The sequence below is a fragment of the Crassostrea angulata genome, chromosome 6 (genome assembly GCF_025612915.1).
Source record: "Crassostrea angulata isolate pt1a10 chromosome 6, ASM2561291v2, whole genome shotgun sequence".
NCBI classification, from domain to species: Eukaryota; Metazoa; Mollusca; class Bivalvia; order Ostreida; family Ostreidae; genus Magallana; species Magallana angulata.
In genome coordinates, this window is record NC_069116.1 from 58,670,609 (window position 1) to 58,687,510 (window position 16,902).

The window sequence follows — 16,902 nt, forward strand, 5'->3', positions numbered from 1 at the left end:
ATTTCAATTAGCGCTTTGCAATTAAATTACCAAGTTTTTCCTTTGAATACAATGGTAAACGCAACACTTCACGATTTAAGGATGCTACAAGATGGTATATATTTATCAACGTGCTGTAGCAAAGAACGACATATGAGAAAATTTAAATTAGTCTTCTCTCCATTGGATGAATATGGACAACTTGAAAGAGTTGCCACTGTCATTTTTTTCAAAGTGCGTTAATTTTGGGACCAAGTCAACGCACTTTAAAAAAAAAATTCAAAATGCGTTGATATCGTCAATATTAAAAATGTTCAGGGTTTAGTCGAAATAATATATAATTTTAGATACAATAAATAATTGTTTTAACCTTGTGTAGCTTAATGGGATATATTTTCAAAAGAACCCACGGCATTCTCAGCTAACTTGATAAAAAGTTTCTCAATTATATTTTTTTTCTTTTCTCTTAAGCTTACGTATGGAGATTTCAATTATCCAAATATGACATAAACTGCATGGCTTAGCAACTGCCTTTTCCTTTTTTGTGTATGCAGCAAACTTACTAATTATCTGGTATATTGTGCTATGTAAGAAACGAAAATTATTTCATTTATCTATTGATAATTGTCTTCAATTGCATGTGCTTATAAACAAACAGGGTGTGAAAAAAGGATACGTTAGTTATGGTTATCAAAAACAATATGATCTTTTAGAGGATCAGTGCGAGAAAAAAAAAACCTCATATCATAATGCTTATTTTTAAGATTATAATGATTTAATGTTAGCCAATTAATTAATGTACATGTGATTTATCATTTACAATGAAGTGATTTTTTTTTATTAGCATATGAAAAGAGGATCTATGTTGAAACACTAATGGATTCTTTAACATACAAATGTACCATTTGAGAAAGTATTGTATGAACAGCTCATTTCTTCTCAATATCACTGTACTTAATTTACAACAAAGTGTATTTCTTTTTCCGATTTTATACATTTACTTTAAAAAATAAATAAATACGGGTTTGCTGTGTTAAAAATTGTTTTACTTGTGTTTTAGGTGTTGAATCCGTGTGTTTAGACGAAAAATGACAAACAATGAAGTTTTGTAGCCAACAGCACACTTATTTTGTTTTTAATGATGCATACAAAATTAGCCCAGATTTCCCCTGAAATGTTCTACTGTCTCAAAACAATAACCCACTTAAATAGATCGGACCGTCTAAACTGTCCAGAAAATTTTTAGCAGATCAAATACGATGTAGTATTCATCGTCGTAAACAACAAAATCTTCTACGGGGTGTGAATTTCAAATAAAATCGGTTGTTTAGGCCCTTGTGTTACAGTTAAGAATGCTAAAATGTCCAAATTTGAGAAATATTGATATGAAAGCGGAAAACGTCTGAAATGTATCAATCATGTAAGTTAGATTAGAACCAGACCATACTATTTTGGACAAAGGTTCTCACTATTTCATAAATTGTATGAAATATTGACTGCGACGTTTTCTCCAACGTTTGATCCAACAAGACCCTGAGTCATACAATGTATATTAATTTTTATATATTCTTTCAAGGTTTTAGTGTTTCCTAAAACTCAAGAGTCTGCATTTGAAGAGTTTGATAGAAAAAAAATGCATCAACAATGTTAAAATATGTGTTACTACGTGTGTCAATAAGTTTTATATAATGAGTATATTGCATATTAGTAATATCACAAAATGTAGTAAAGTAATTCTGGGGATTAAAGTTTTCAAATATATTAATAATCTCTATATGATGCTCCATGATTAGATTACAAAATAAAACTAAATAAATCTCAAAAGCATTGTAGTTAATAAGAATATTTTAAAAGATATTTTGTTTGATACTAAGTTTCCTTTGTTAAACATTGCAACCCATTTTACTCTGTCTGACGATATCTATGTAAATTTTAGGTATCTGATAAAGAAGAACAATTGAAGTCAATGGAAAAATACCAAAGATTTCTTCATTGCCATGAGTTAACCTGACCCCCTTCCCCTTATAATTTGAGCTTGCTCACATTGCCTATAGGTTTTGTTCGGGGGGGGGGGGGGTTAGGGGGGGGGGTGAAAATGTTTGACAAAAGAATGTGTTCAGAAATAATATTAATCAGTCCAAAACCATTTTTTTGGTTCGCCGTAAATTGCATCTTTTTAACACGTATGGAATTGTAGCTCCCAGGTCGTTCATCCGAATTTTTTCAGACTTGCAGGCAGGTTAAATTTACAATCGTTTTATTTGATTTTTTGTTATTAAGACCAAAATATGATATATGAAAGAATAATCATAGGAGTATAATTATATTACTATTGCTGATGTAATTAGTTATATTTTGTAATAAACTGTTAATTAAAATAAACGATTAAATCAAATTTTATTAATGTAAAAAGATAAGTTAATCAAGGGTGGTGACAGTAGCATTTGTGGCCTTCACAGGTGGCAAGATATGAATAACCGCACGTGCAGTCATCAGAGTGATAGCATTCGTGCACCGTGTTTATATTTCGCTCAGCCCGACGAGGGTGATGGCAGTGGCATTGGTGGTTATCACATGTGGCGACCTGATTTCCACCGCACGTGCAGTCATCAGCGTGAACGCATTCGTTCTGTGCGTGACAATACTTGTCAATACTTGTAAAAGCGTTCCACTTCGATACTCGATACGATATTAGTTACAAGATCTAACAATATTCCATAAGAGCACAGGGGTTCGCCACGAACTTTTTGTTTTCACTTAGTGGCCAATTCCTGTTCTATAAAATACACAATGGAGAAATCAAAACTCAATCGCTACCTCGGATGGAGTTAACTTTTTTCGGATCTTAAATCTTGCATGCTAGGTATCAATAGATCTGGAAATTAAAGGACCATAAGATAGTTTTTAGAAATACCTGAAAAATGTATGCATCGGCAAGAGTATAGAAGTTTTAAGCGTTTTCTACCAGATTTAGCTCTTTGATCAGATGTCATACACCAAATTAATCTCTGATCTCTTATTGGTCAATTAAAGATAATGTGTACGAGATCGAAATTTGAATTTGCCTCTGTGCGAGTTCGATCATCAATTAAAACTACACTTCAATTCAATTCAATTTATTTCACTCAATATTCCCCCCCCCCCCCCCCCACAGTTTTTCTCGCAGCATCAAATTGTTTAAAATTTACATATAAAAAATTGAATTAACATGGAGTCCCCCCCCCCCCCCACACTCTTTTTGGAAGTATGTAAAAATTGATGTGAAAATAAGGAAATGAGGAGTGAAATTGAAGTTACATACTATGCCCCCCCCCCCCGGATTAGGATTTTGAAGATTTTGGGAAACTTAAAATTTCTCCTGATTAAAAATGAAGGCCACATGCAAGCTCCGGTAACACATTTAAAAATCATAATTTTCATAAGTGAAGGATGAGATCCCTTCCCATATGATAATACACGTGAGCAGCACTTAATTTATGTGCAATTTGGGGTTGAACTGTTGGCAGTGAATTTTCAGTTAATCAATAATCTTACCATTTCATGTCATAGAAAGTATAATGGTCTAATGGTTTTAGATTTGCTTCTGTGTGCCTACATGTACATCATCGTCTGCACATATTTAGAGAAGGGGTGGAAGTGAGGGGTCCAGACCCCCCCCCCCCCCTGAAAATTCATTTATATCAATAGTAAAATTACCAAAATACACCTTGGACCCTAATGCTCTTACAGACATGTAAACACTCTAACCCATTGCGCTTCAATGTTAGCTAGGTAACATTATTTGGGGGGTAAATATTTAATTAATATTTAATATACTTTGTTGTTTATCTCAATAGGAAGTATACATCACGATATGCAGGTGTCCTGCACCACCTTAAAACTGTTATTTACCTAATCAAATAGTGCAAGTGGATTTGAAGAATAGGTCATAAAAATGCATGCATGTTATAAATAACTGATCTTTGTCTGAAGTTACGTACACAACACAGGTCTGCAGGTCTCAATAGCGGGTACTAGTTTTACCCAGCTCTTCGATTAGATGGGTTCACGTGTACGAGGGTTGTTCGGAAATTATTGAGACATTTTCTCTTATTCTTTTAGTAAAAAAGATAAACTCTTGAAATTTCACCAAAACGTAAATCAGGATAGAGTTTATCAATGTGAAAAGTTTCTTGTGCATGGCATGAATAGATCATTCCTAGTAAGCTGACCAACGTGCCTTCGTCCTGTAACCCGGCGCAACCGCAAACTTTTCGCAACGTCATTTTAACGCTTCTTATTGCTCCCGTGTTTTAAACACCTTATTAACGAACTGAAATAAGAATTATTTTTTATTTCTCACATTTTGTTTTAATTTCAAGATGTCTTCATTTACATTTTCTCTCATTCTTGTTTTTTTAGAGAAAAAATCGAGATATTTTTACCCGAAAGTCTAATTACTGTGAATGTCTCCTGCAGTCATTTTTTTTTTTTTTTTACATATTTTAGAACTGTTGACAACAGTTAGTGTGTCAAAAGTTGTTAATTAATCCCTTTGACCTAATTCTAGTTAAACAATCAGTGAACAAAAATATGATGAACTGAAGTTCTATACCTTGTCTTGTCATCGTATAGTTTTTTTTACGCAATTGCGTGGCATTAAAAGGTCTTCTTCTGAGATTTCCACCAGTTTAATGGTTTTCGTTGCGCCGCCTTGGCGTCAAAATTCAATGTAAAGTCGTTGTCAGATTTTTATTGTTTGGTAAATATATGTGTACCATATCCGTATTTCAACTCGAACATCAGTGAAACTTAATCAACAGTTAGTCGCAAAGAATAGCAAAATGAACATATTTAATTTGATTTCTTTTATCATTAACTGTAATTCTACGGACACTTATAAAGTAGATGTTTAAGTTGTTTAATCTCCGAGTTCATGGCTGCGCCGGGTACCCCGACCACCGACTTGTTTATGTACTGTCGTAAACAAAATATTAAATATTCTTTTAATATTACTTTGTTTTATTATTTGTTGGTGTTTCTTCAGTGTCTATGCCAATTTTCACCAAAATTCGTCACTTAGAAAAGAAAATAATCGATTTGTCTCAATAATTTCCGAACAACCCTCGTACATACATACATGTATGTGTTTTCCATATGCAGAAAAGGATTAGTTAAGATCGGCTAAAGGAATTCATTATTTTGTTTTAATTGGATTATCATTATGATGTTGACCAATATAGGTAAGCATAATACATGCAGTAGCAGTAGCACAATATAATGAGATGCCAGCATACATTAAAGTTCTACTTTCACTTTCTAAATGTGATCTCCCTTTGACAGCATACTGTATCATCATCTTTTAATATTTAAATAAGCTTATCATCGTTACCTATCCTGTCGCATTTGTAAAGTTTCTCTCATTTTAATTGCAAAAGTTATTTTTTTTCATTTGTCAGACTTGCACTATTGATTTGACCCCATATTGACCCTGTATAAACAATTTCGTATTAAATTTGTGTATTACATGTAAGTAAGTGTAGACACTTATCATTTTTATATGAGTTATAATAGGAAGGAAGGAGTATTTCTTTCTTAGTGTATTATAATGCATCAAATACAATGTAGGTCATGACCTTATTGGACTGTTCTGACCCCATGAAACAGGAAAATACAAAATATCTTCTAATGTCATTATGATGCATCATATGGTGTAAAGTACATTAATGACCCCCAGGTATTGTCCTTGTAGTGTTTGATCCATGTGGGTAATTCCTAGCCTAATGATGACACGGCTTTGTTTAGGAGACTTTACAATTGCCCCAAATAGGCGAATACACATTTTGTTTATAAATCTTAAAAATTGAATTAAGCAATTTCCAAAATGTTAATGTGCATCAGGAGAGAAAAAGCTATCAAGAAATTATTTAAAATTTGCTACTGTACACATGTAAGAATGTATTAAGAAGACTGAATCTTTAGAACCAGGTTAGATTGGGGGGGGGAGGGGGTGGGGGATGAATGTGGAGTATAAACATTTATAATTTGAATCATTTATTGTTATTAATTTTAACTTGTCAATGAATACTAGTTATTGATCCCAAGGTAGAAATATGACCTCTGATCATATCTCAATAGATCATTTGTCAATTATGCAAGGTGTAATGTAATTTTTTTTAAGAATAACATTTTTTATCAGTTTATAAAAGTTTTTAGACACCCAAATTATATTTTGATTTTAATAGATCATTCGACAATTAAGGGGGGGGGGGGAGAACAGTTTATATTTGAGTTTGTTTGGGGGTGGGGGTTCCAAGTCATATATTTGACAATTTTTTAATGTAATTTAAAATAAGACTAGGCCATACTACAGTCATGAACATGAATAGTATAGAACAAAACACAAACTAATACATGTATTTATACATAGGAAGTATTACAAAACATAGATGATTGATCTATATCTAGGTTCTTAAATTGAATCATATATCATGTACATATTATATTATTGTTTCTTTGTTCAAGACATTGCAGATAATATGTAGGTCATGATCCCAAGTGCTCTTCCTGAAATTAACAAATAGAACCATTATAACAGGAGCTTGGACTTTGGTTAGTTGTGGCAAACAGCAATGTGACGTATGCCTGTCTATTTCATTGCTGCCCACTCAGTGAAAGCGCATTGAAATCAACATGATTTTTCTGGCTTTTGAGCTAAAACTACGCAATCGGTGCATATTTCACTTGAATCCAGCATCATTTTTAACATGTTTTGACGCAAGAAATGATAGCTACGTCCTACGGAAAGTCCAAGGCCTTGTTAAAATGGTTCTATCATAAAAACCATTGAGATCCCCACCTTAATCCAAAGATATTATTCTTCTTTAGGTCATGGCGCATCAGATCATTATGGCATGTAAGTCATGACCCTAAGGGGTCATCCTGACCCCCTTAGAATAAGAAGTTGTCAATTATCTTTAAATTATTGATGTTTGATGATCCTATCTCTATTTAATCTTTATTCTTAAGTCTCCCGAATGAAATTTGGAGACTTACTGTTTTTGTACGGTTCTTAATACATGTATTAATATTCTTCGTCTTTTTCTTCTTTCCTGCTCTGAACTTGTTTCTCAGAGATGGCTTAACAGAATTGTACAAAACTCGAGGATATGATAGGCCTGCATATCTTATTGTGCACCCTGGTTTGATTTTTCTCGTTTTGGGTTAGACAATCAGTTTTCAGGGGGGGGGGGGGGTCAAAAGGGTGTGGGGTCTAACATTGAACCTTGTAGGAAGAATTGTAGACTCTATTGTAAATGGTAACTTGAAAACGGACAAAGATTATAATATAGGGTTTTCATAATCATATATTGACTGTTACTGGCAATATATAGGGTTTATTAGATCTGACCCCTGGGGTCATCCCCATCCCCAAGGAATTTGAAATTTCCATATATCTCAGAAACTGTTATAATCATGACCCCTAAACCATATATATTCATGTTTCTGATGTCAAGGGGCAACAAATGTTATGTAGGTCATGGGCCCTGTGGGTGGTCCTGACCCCCTTAAACAGCAATTCCCTTAATATCTTCAAAACAGTTAAGATCCCCACCCTTAAACATATATATTCTTGTTCCTTGTGTCAAGGGGCATCAAACGGTATGTAGGTCATGGGCCCTGGGGGTGGTCATGACCCCACTCGAACAGGAAGTGCACGAATATCTCGAAAACGGTTTAGATCCCCACCCCTTAACCATATATATTCATGATCCTTAAAGGGCATCAAAAGGTATGTAGGTAATGGGCCTCAGGGTTAAATTTAATTTTTCGAAACCGAAATGCACATCTATGGAACAGTTCCTATCATATCCCAAGATATGATGTGTCTATCCATTAAATCATAAAAGGAGTTCTAGGATCTATGATTTTAGAAGAGATAAACGTCAATTTTCTGCTACTTTTTGACTCCCTGGATGAAATTTAAATTTTTAAAACCTTACTGCACATCTATAGAACTGTCCCTATCATATCCCAAGATATGATGTGTCTATCCATTAAATCATAAGAGAAGCTCCTTGATCTGTGGGGGTTTTTTTTTTAGTGATAAACATCAATTTTCTGCTATTATTTGAATCCCTGGATGAAATTTAACTTTTTAAAACCTTATTGCACATCTATAAGACAGCCCCGATTATATCCTAAGAGATGACGTAGCTACTCCACAAGTTGTAAGAGTACGGTAGTTCTGGGAACGATACTTTTTTGCAAAAAAAAGTCATTTTTTGTTGCCCGCTGATCCCCTTAATAAAAAAAAAATTCTGGAACCTGATCTCACTTCAATATGACACCCCAATCATATTGTAGAAGATCATTTGCCTACTGCCAAAAAAATGACGTTTTTGAAACCAGTTTTTTTTGTTAAAAAAAAAAACAACAAAAAACAACAACAAAAAACGTCATTTTTCAGCCATTAAATGATCCCAGGGACAAAATTGAAAATTCCGAAACCTTATTGCGCATCTATAGGATACCCTTAAACATATTCCAAGAGATGATTTGTCTACTGTTGAAAATGTAGGAGGATTTCGAGGAAGGTTTTTTGTGAAAAAAACGTCATTTTTTACCAATTATATGACCCCCAGGACTAACAGAGAATTTTTAAAACCTTTTTACAAAACAACTTGATACCCCAAATCAAACTCCAAGAGTTGAGTTTGCTGGTTTATAAGATGTAAGAGCAGTTTGAGAAAGTAAAACGCGACAGAAGGACAGACGGACGGACGGAACAGGGTAACCAATGTAACCTAACTTTCTTTAGAAAGTGCGGGTATAATTAGAGAAAAAAATATGAGAAAAAAGTACAAATGTTCAAGGAGGACAGACTGATTCAAAAATTTCATGTATAAATAAACAGAATTTTTTTAAGGCGGGGTTGCATTACCGCTCGTGACTTAATGAGAGAGAGAGAGAGAGAGAGAGAGAGAGAGAGACTTTTCTGGAGTAAACCTCTATTAAACGCTTCAATGTACTTCGCTGCACAAACTGGGGCCCGTTTCACAAAGATTTCCTAAGATGTTTCCTAAGATAGAACTTAATATATGCCTAAGTTATAACTTAGGAAGTTCCTAAGATTTGTCATAGCTGTTTCACAAAACGTTCTTAACGTAAAGCAATTGACTAAGTCTTATCTTAAGATACATTGTAAATAATATAAGCCAATTTTAAATCAATTTGTTATAATTCTTAACTTAATATATTGATCATGTAAATTATTTTCAATATGGCACGAGTGTAAACTTTCAAAGTAAAATTAATGTATAAATTATTCCCTTATTTACCTAAAAACAAATTTAGAAAAAAAAAATTAAAATATGTAAATAGAGAGTAAATAGTGTAGTGCCTATGTGCATGTACTGAGATTTTGTATACAGTAATATTTTACCTTCACATGCATACACAAGTAGATAAAAATTACGTAATAATCCCGTATATTCTTTGAAAAAGGTATTTTTTGAATTTGAGAGATCGCAGTATCTTTCTTGTTTTGTGCTATATTTACATATAGTTCTTGACAGCATGAATCAATTGAAAACATTGGTCACTGCTACAGAATTTGTAATTGTTTATAAATGATCGAGTGCATTTTTTGTCTAGTTGGTCCATTATAAATAGTCTGTGTAAACACATACAGATATGCTTAATACTAAATTTAAAATACTTGTTGAGATTTGCAAATTTTATGACCTAATTATATCTAATGGTATATTCCAAATGAAATACAATACTAGTAATCACACGCAGTGACAAGTAGGGTTTAGAATGGAAAGATGTGGAACTTTTAAACTAAGTTTGATGTAAGGCGTGTTTTCTTGTAATGGTTGATAAAAGAATGGGATTTTTTTTACAAAAGGAAACATCGCAAATAAATGCATCTTGGCTGAAAGAGGAAGCGAGGATAAAAGGCAACAATTTCTTAATGAAACGGCATTTCCATGGATGATGTAGCATCAACATACCTAAACCATTTCCATTCACTCCTACCCCTCCCAACAAAAACTGAAATAAACAACCCTTCTCCCCACCGCAAAGAAAACCTAAAATTTCTTTCGTAAAAGGAAAGCTTATTTTGTGGAAGGATAGGACAAATCATCCAGTCATTCTGTGATTGAGTTTTAATTTTGTATTTATAATTCCTTTTTTATCAAACTACTTAAGGTCAAGATCTTGTAAATGGTTCCAGAGTGTCTTTTTGGTGATAGAACCATTATGACGTCCATTAAATTTCCCGTACTTTACGGCTTTAAAGGAATTGTGTAGAAAATTAAACAATTTCTTGACATTCTATGTTAAATCATGGGAAGAGTAATCCCGATACCTATATTCAATTTGACATCATTTTAAAGAGGAGGTCAAATGCTTGTTTAATACCGTTTTGGGGGAGACTGTAGGCATTCTTGATATATTGTATTTGTCAAAAATGGATAAAACTCCGAAATTTGTTCATCAATGCCTTCATATTTCATTGAAAATGACAGTTTAAAACATGATTTTTCATTGTGTTAACCAAAAATTTTAGCCCCGGTACACCCCATCAAAAAAGCTATTGTTATGAAGCATCAATAAAAGAATTAATATCTTAAATTTGATGAACCTGTAGGCACCTTTCATTTACTAGATCTTGACCTTAAGATATGAGTGATTCTCGGGCATGGAAAATCTAATTATCATCAGTGAGTTAGCTATAACAATACCCGCTACCTATCTGCGCGTGTGCATGACCAGATAATCAAAATAAAAATGTTAAAATTAAAAGTATACACCAAAGAAATTAATTGAAGAAATATATGTATATTTGATAGTTCTAAAATTTTCAGTTAAGAAGTAAAGTGAATAAGTCTTAATGATACTTATAATCTAGTATTTTTTGTTCAACTTTGTTCGCCATGTTAAGTTTGTTCCTAAGACATCGATTTACCTGTCTTAAAGTTAAGACATAACTTAGGAATTTCATAAGATAAGACTGGAATGGTGAAACGGATAAGCAATGAACTTAGGAAAAAGTTCTTTCCTAAGATATAACTTAGTCCTAAGTATGCATTTGGAACATACCCTATGAAACAGTAAAATCATCTGGATATTTCAACGATCGTTTTCAGATTTAGGAATAAGCATACAATGTATTAGTATACGTTAACACAAGCTGTTTAAAATGGACCAACTAGACAAAAAAACCCACACTCAAACATTCATAAAAATAACAGAAATTATAGCAGTGACCAATGTTTTCCATTAATTTATGCGGTCCAAAAAATAATATTAAAATATAAATAACGAAATACATGTATATATATAGCTAAAAAATATAGTACGATCTATCCATTCTCTCAAATAAAATAAAATAAACTATACGAATTCATTACGTAATTTTGATCTACTCTTTTATGCATGTGAATGTAAAAATATCATACAAAATTTTAGTACATGTACATAGACAGTACACTACTTACATTCTATTTACACGTTTTACTCTTTTTTCTAAGATGTTTCTAGGTGAATAAGGGAATGAATTTTTACATTCATTGAAAAAGTATATATACATTCGTCTCATATTGAAATTTAAAGAATTTAAATAAACGGTATCAATTTAGAATTACCAATATGATATGAAAGTGGCTTACATTGTATCTTAAGATAAGTCAACTGCGATATGCTAAGAAAGTTTTGTGAAACAGCTACGACAAATCTTAGGAACTTCTTAAGTTATAACTTAGGCATATCTTAAGTTCTATCTTAGGAAACATCTTAGGAAATCTTTGTGAAACGGGCCCCTGGTCTTTAAGGAGGAATAACACACCTAGAAAAAGTCACTCAAGTTATCAGGACATTATTTGATAATAAAAGATAAAATGTTAAATAAACTGTACATATGTTACATTAAAGTTTTAAAATTCAGAGAATTTAAAACTATCTATAATTCTGAGTGTTAACTCAGCACAAGTTAATTTTTCTATTTTTAGAATTTTAGAGTTACAATTTTTATTTCAAAATCATTTAAATTTTACTTATTTTAAATGCTTTGTTTTTTTTCTCACTGTTAAAAGTTAAACTTTATTTCTTAATCGAGGAAATTTATTGGTAGCGTTTTACTTTTTAATTGTATAACCATGGCATCTAAACAATTTGACACTTTTCTGGAAATTATTTAGTTACGACAGATTGTCGGACAATAAGTTAATTTGTTAAATAAACTGACAAATTCCTCGTTCAGGCAAACCTTTGAAGATAAATTCTTGGTGTTATCAGAGCGACACTTTAGCGACTCGTGAAGATTATTCCATTTTCATTACGTCAGAAAACTTATTTACTCATTTCGGCTTTACTTAATCTTCTCTTTGTTATCATACGTACATCGAAATTCATCTAATTGACTATATCACCTTTTTGGCCTTTAGTAATCAGTGTCAGCTCGTAGAAGAAATTCTGTGAAATTAGCCCGCTAGCATTTAAATCAAGTATCCTGATTGGTCAATGAGAGCAATTCCAAATTAAGCCGGATGGTTGGTGAATTTACTTAATTCACTTTCCATCCGACATCTAAAGAATAAAGAACTTGTTTTAATTTTACGGAATTGTTTCTCTTTTCCATTAGGTAAGCTTGAATGAAATGTTATCTATTTTCAGTATTTAAGGTTTTCATTATATTATTTTATTATTATTTTTTTCTGTTGCTAATTTTGATAAATTTTAGTTTGTTTTGTTTAAAATACTTAAGAACATTGATTAACTATATATTTCTTATTATTCGGCGGAACTATGAATTTGTCATTCCAGAATTTTAGTTTTCATTTCTATAAAAGAATTTTCGCGTCATTGTTTATTATGCCATGATACATAATTTTGCTTCATTTCGTTTAAATGTGTGATTTTAATTATTGAATTTCTTTGCTGTTAAATGCTGTTTTTATAAAGTTTGAATTCGCCGCGTAATTATTGTAAACCTGTAGTGAACTCTTCAGTGCGAGAAGGTGAATTTAAGAATCGGTAGAAATTCGTCAGCTAAGTAATATTTGTAAGTTATTTCCTCTTTAATTATTTAATGACAACAGTTTATATTTTGTTTTCTAGTTTTCTTGCATTTTATAAGCGTTATGCATTTTCATACTTATGCGGAATTATCGATCCTTAGATTATAAGCGTAAAAACGATCTCGCTTTCTCGCATTGCGGTGTTTTACTACAGGGTGTTTCGAAATATGTTTTTGTTTTAATGCACTTTCCATCCGACATCTAAAGAATAAAGAACTTGTTTTAATTTTACGGAATTGTTTCTCTTTTCCATTAGCAACCAGTAGAAAGCCGAGTGGCATCCTACCAAGCTATTCCCCAACTTAATCATATTCACAAACAGAGAAAGTCTCTGTGTGAAACATATATCAAATAAGCGAAAAATTTGCAGTTTGGGAATAAAAAATGAATATCTAAAATAATTATTTTAGTAAGTAACAACAAAAGACCCTGCGGGATTCGAACTCGAGATGCACAGATCACCAGTCCGACTCTTTATCCACTTGGCTATGGAGTAAGTTACATGTTGAAGTCGATAAAATCCTTTTAATAAAATGAAATGTTATTGCGATCAGCGGTCAGCCATTTTGTGCTGATGTGTTAAAATTATTCCACCTTAAGCTTTTGCTTGACAGCATTTGTAATCCAATTAACATTTACAATACAATGTTCAATTCAAATGTTTGAAAAACCACACTTATCAAAAATAGAATGTATACAATCAATCCAAGGGTTCTTAGAAATGTCATTATTACATTGAATTAATAAGTATTAGTAAAGTATATGAACAATTTTATTTTCTGGCCCGTTGAACAATTTTGTCTAATATGAAACCATTCTAGAATACGATTAACAGATAAAGAAAACCTTCCGGTTTCTCCATAAACAATGTATGATGGGGTACAGCTTTTTAAATTCAGTATATGTTTCAAAAATTTCAAATGAATACGCTCTATAATTTCTATGTTATCAAAGCCCCATACTTCACATCCGTATAATACATGTAATACTGGCATTACTACTTTATCGAAAAGGTCTAACTGACAATCGACAGGTAAATTAAATTGCCTTATTTTCCTGATGATCCTGTATACAGCCTTCTGTGCCTGTTCACGTAGACCTGAAAGACCCTGAACGTGCAAAAACAATTCCAAGGTATTTAAACTCTTTCACATTTTTAATTATTTCATTTCTAAAGTAAAATTCCCTTTTTATCATTGGACCTTTAGAAAATACCAATATTTTTGTTTTATTTATATTAACCGTTAACTTCCATTGCTCACAGTATAAATAAAATTCATTCAGAGCATTTTGTTAATCATCAGGCGTTTCAGCAAGAATTACAGTGTCGTCAGCATAAAAAAGAAGTCATAGTATAAAATACATAAACAGTTCATCCTCTATAGGTTTGGTAACGCTATGTAACCAAATTATGTTTTTATCAATCAAGAACTTTTCTAAGTCATTAATATATAACGAAAATAAAAATGGCGACAAATTTTCACCTTGATGTACTCCAACATTACAGCTAAAAAACTTAAATCAAGGTAGAAAGAAAAACTTGCGGTGCACATGTCCGTGTTCGAACGCATATTTGGTCGAACAAATAAAAGGGATGTTAATTGTTACTCATTGTTTTATTTTTTCTTCTAAAAAAAAAAGGAAAAACAAAAACCGTGTCAACGCATCAAATCATTTGTGTGTGCGCTAAAATTTAACAGAAAGCATTTGAAGCACTTTTCTCTGCCATCTTTAAATTACCTTGACCGGAGTCAGACTAGAATTTCTCCGATGGTTGAACCACGGTTTCATTTTAGTAAAAATGAAGTAAGTTCGATCTCATTTTAGTCGAACTACGGCGACGGTAGTTTGTGATCGAAATCTGACTCCGAGTACGGGTTATCTTTATAGACAATAAACTGACCAATGAGAGCGCGACATCTGATCGTGAAAAAGGTCCCCAGAGCTAAAACTGATAGAAAATGCAGTATTTTTTTGTAAAAAGACGTTTTGTAGATTCCTTTTTTCCCGATTACGACAAAGACCACACGGCGTGCGGGTGTGACCGGTCAGCAGAGGATGCTAACTCCTCCATTCGAATGCTGGAGAAAACGTACCCAAGAGAAAACGTACCCAATTTATAGGGTACGTTTTCTCCAGGAGAAAACGTACCCGAGTACATTTTCTCCAAGAGAAAACGTACCCTATGAAATTAATAAATAATGGTTTTCATAGATATTCTTAAATGAAACAAAAAAAAAATATACAATGAACATTTGTATCATTTGTTTTTGTTGTTTTTAAATGCATAGTCACGTACTTAAATTATTAAGACAATAATTTGTAACATACACATACACGAACATGGCCTGAGCAGTTTAATTAGTCGACAATTAATACACCATAAACGAAACCGTTGAATAATAAGTTTTCATTGCAATCTCATTTGGAGAACTAAATGATGAGTATGTCAAGAAGTCGATATCGCGTTATTTTTGACATTTTTTTGAAATTTATCTATAGAACAAAGTTGCTTAATAAAACCAAGTCTACTGAAGTCTTTTAAATATTTGTTTGATTCATATATATGGAAACTACTACGAAATGTAACATTGAACAGTCAATTTGCTTCCGACGCCACTGACATGTATAAGTAAGTAAGTAAATCATTTATTATAGTGACATGTGCATGTTACAATAATACAGTGAAACAATAATACTATATAAATAGTGCCTGTTTGGGAGGGTAACAGTTGAAATTGACACCCCGAGAAAACCATTGTCAACCGACGCGAAGCGGAGGTTGACAATGGTTTTCGAGGGGTGTCAATTTCAACTGTTATCCTCCCAAACAGGCACTATTTATTTTGTTATACTGAATGTCTTTTTTAAAATTTTAAAGAAAATTTTACTGCTTTTACATAGGAATAACGTGAATTCTACAGCGAACCGTACGCGCATAATTTTCGCGCATGTAACATTTTTCAATGTTACCCGTTGCCAAGTGCGTTGCTAACGCTGAGGGTAATAGTAGATATTATTAACTGCGTCTTAACCAATCAGATTTCAGTATTTAACATGAAAGTATAACAAAAGATAATAGCACCCGGCCCATCGGACCTATATGTCACTGGTTATATAAATTACATATTTAAAAGTCAACGTGAAAATTTTGATTGTCTTAGTTTTAGAGCATTAATAATAAATTGAGAGCATTGCCGGGGATAAGTACATACTAAAGTTCTGAATAATTCAAATTCTTCATAATTTGTTGAGCCAGTGGTATTTCTAATAAGTAAATTTCGTAAATCATTATATAATGTACATTTTAGGATGAAGTGAATTTCATTTTCAATTTCATTTAAATTACAAAAAACACAGAGTCTGTCAGTTAAAGGTTCATTTCGAAAGCGTCCAGTTTCAACACGTAAAGGGAGAATTCCACATCGGAGCTGAGCTAGGGCAGATCTTTGATTTTTTGGAATGTTCATGAGAAGATAATTTTCTGTTGAGAAGTTTTGCTTTAGGAGACGGTAAGTTCTGAGTTTGGGAGAGTTTTGAAGATTTGCGAACCAAATGTTTTCTGATGTCGAGTGTTGGTTTTGGATAAAAAGTTGGACGTCACAGCATATTGCGTTAGTATAGATATTTGACATGTTCACGGAATTTAGCACAGCTTTTAGTTGGCAGTTCCATCCCCTTTCGTTGTTAAGGCATTGATCCCAGATGAAAACTTGTTTTGCCGTCCTGTTGTTGTCCATTGTCTGAAATTTGTTCCAAAGGCGGACCATATTAGATTTGTGTCTGGAGCTAGCAGGGGCCCATCCGGTTTCTCCTCGTACGGCTAGTAATGGTGCTAAACGATGTGTTCCCAGGA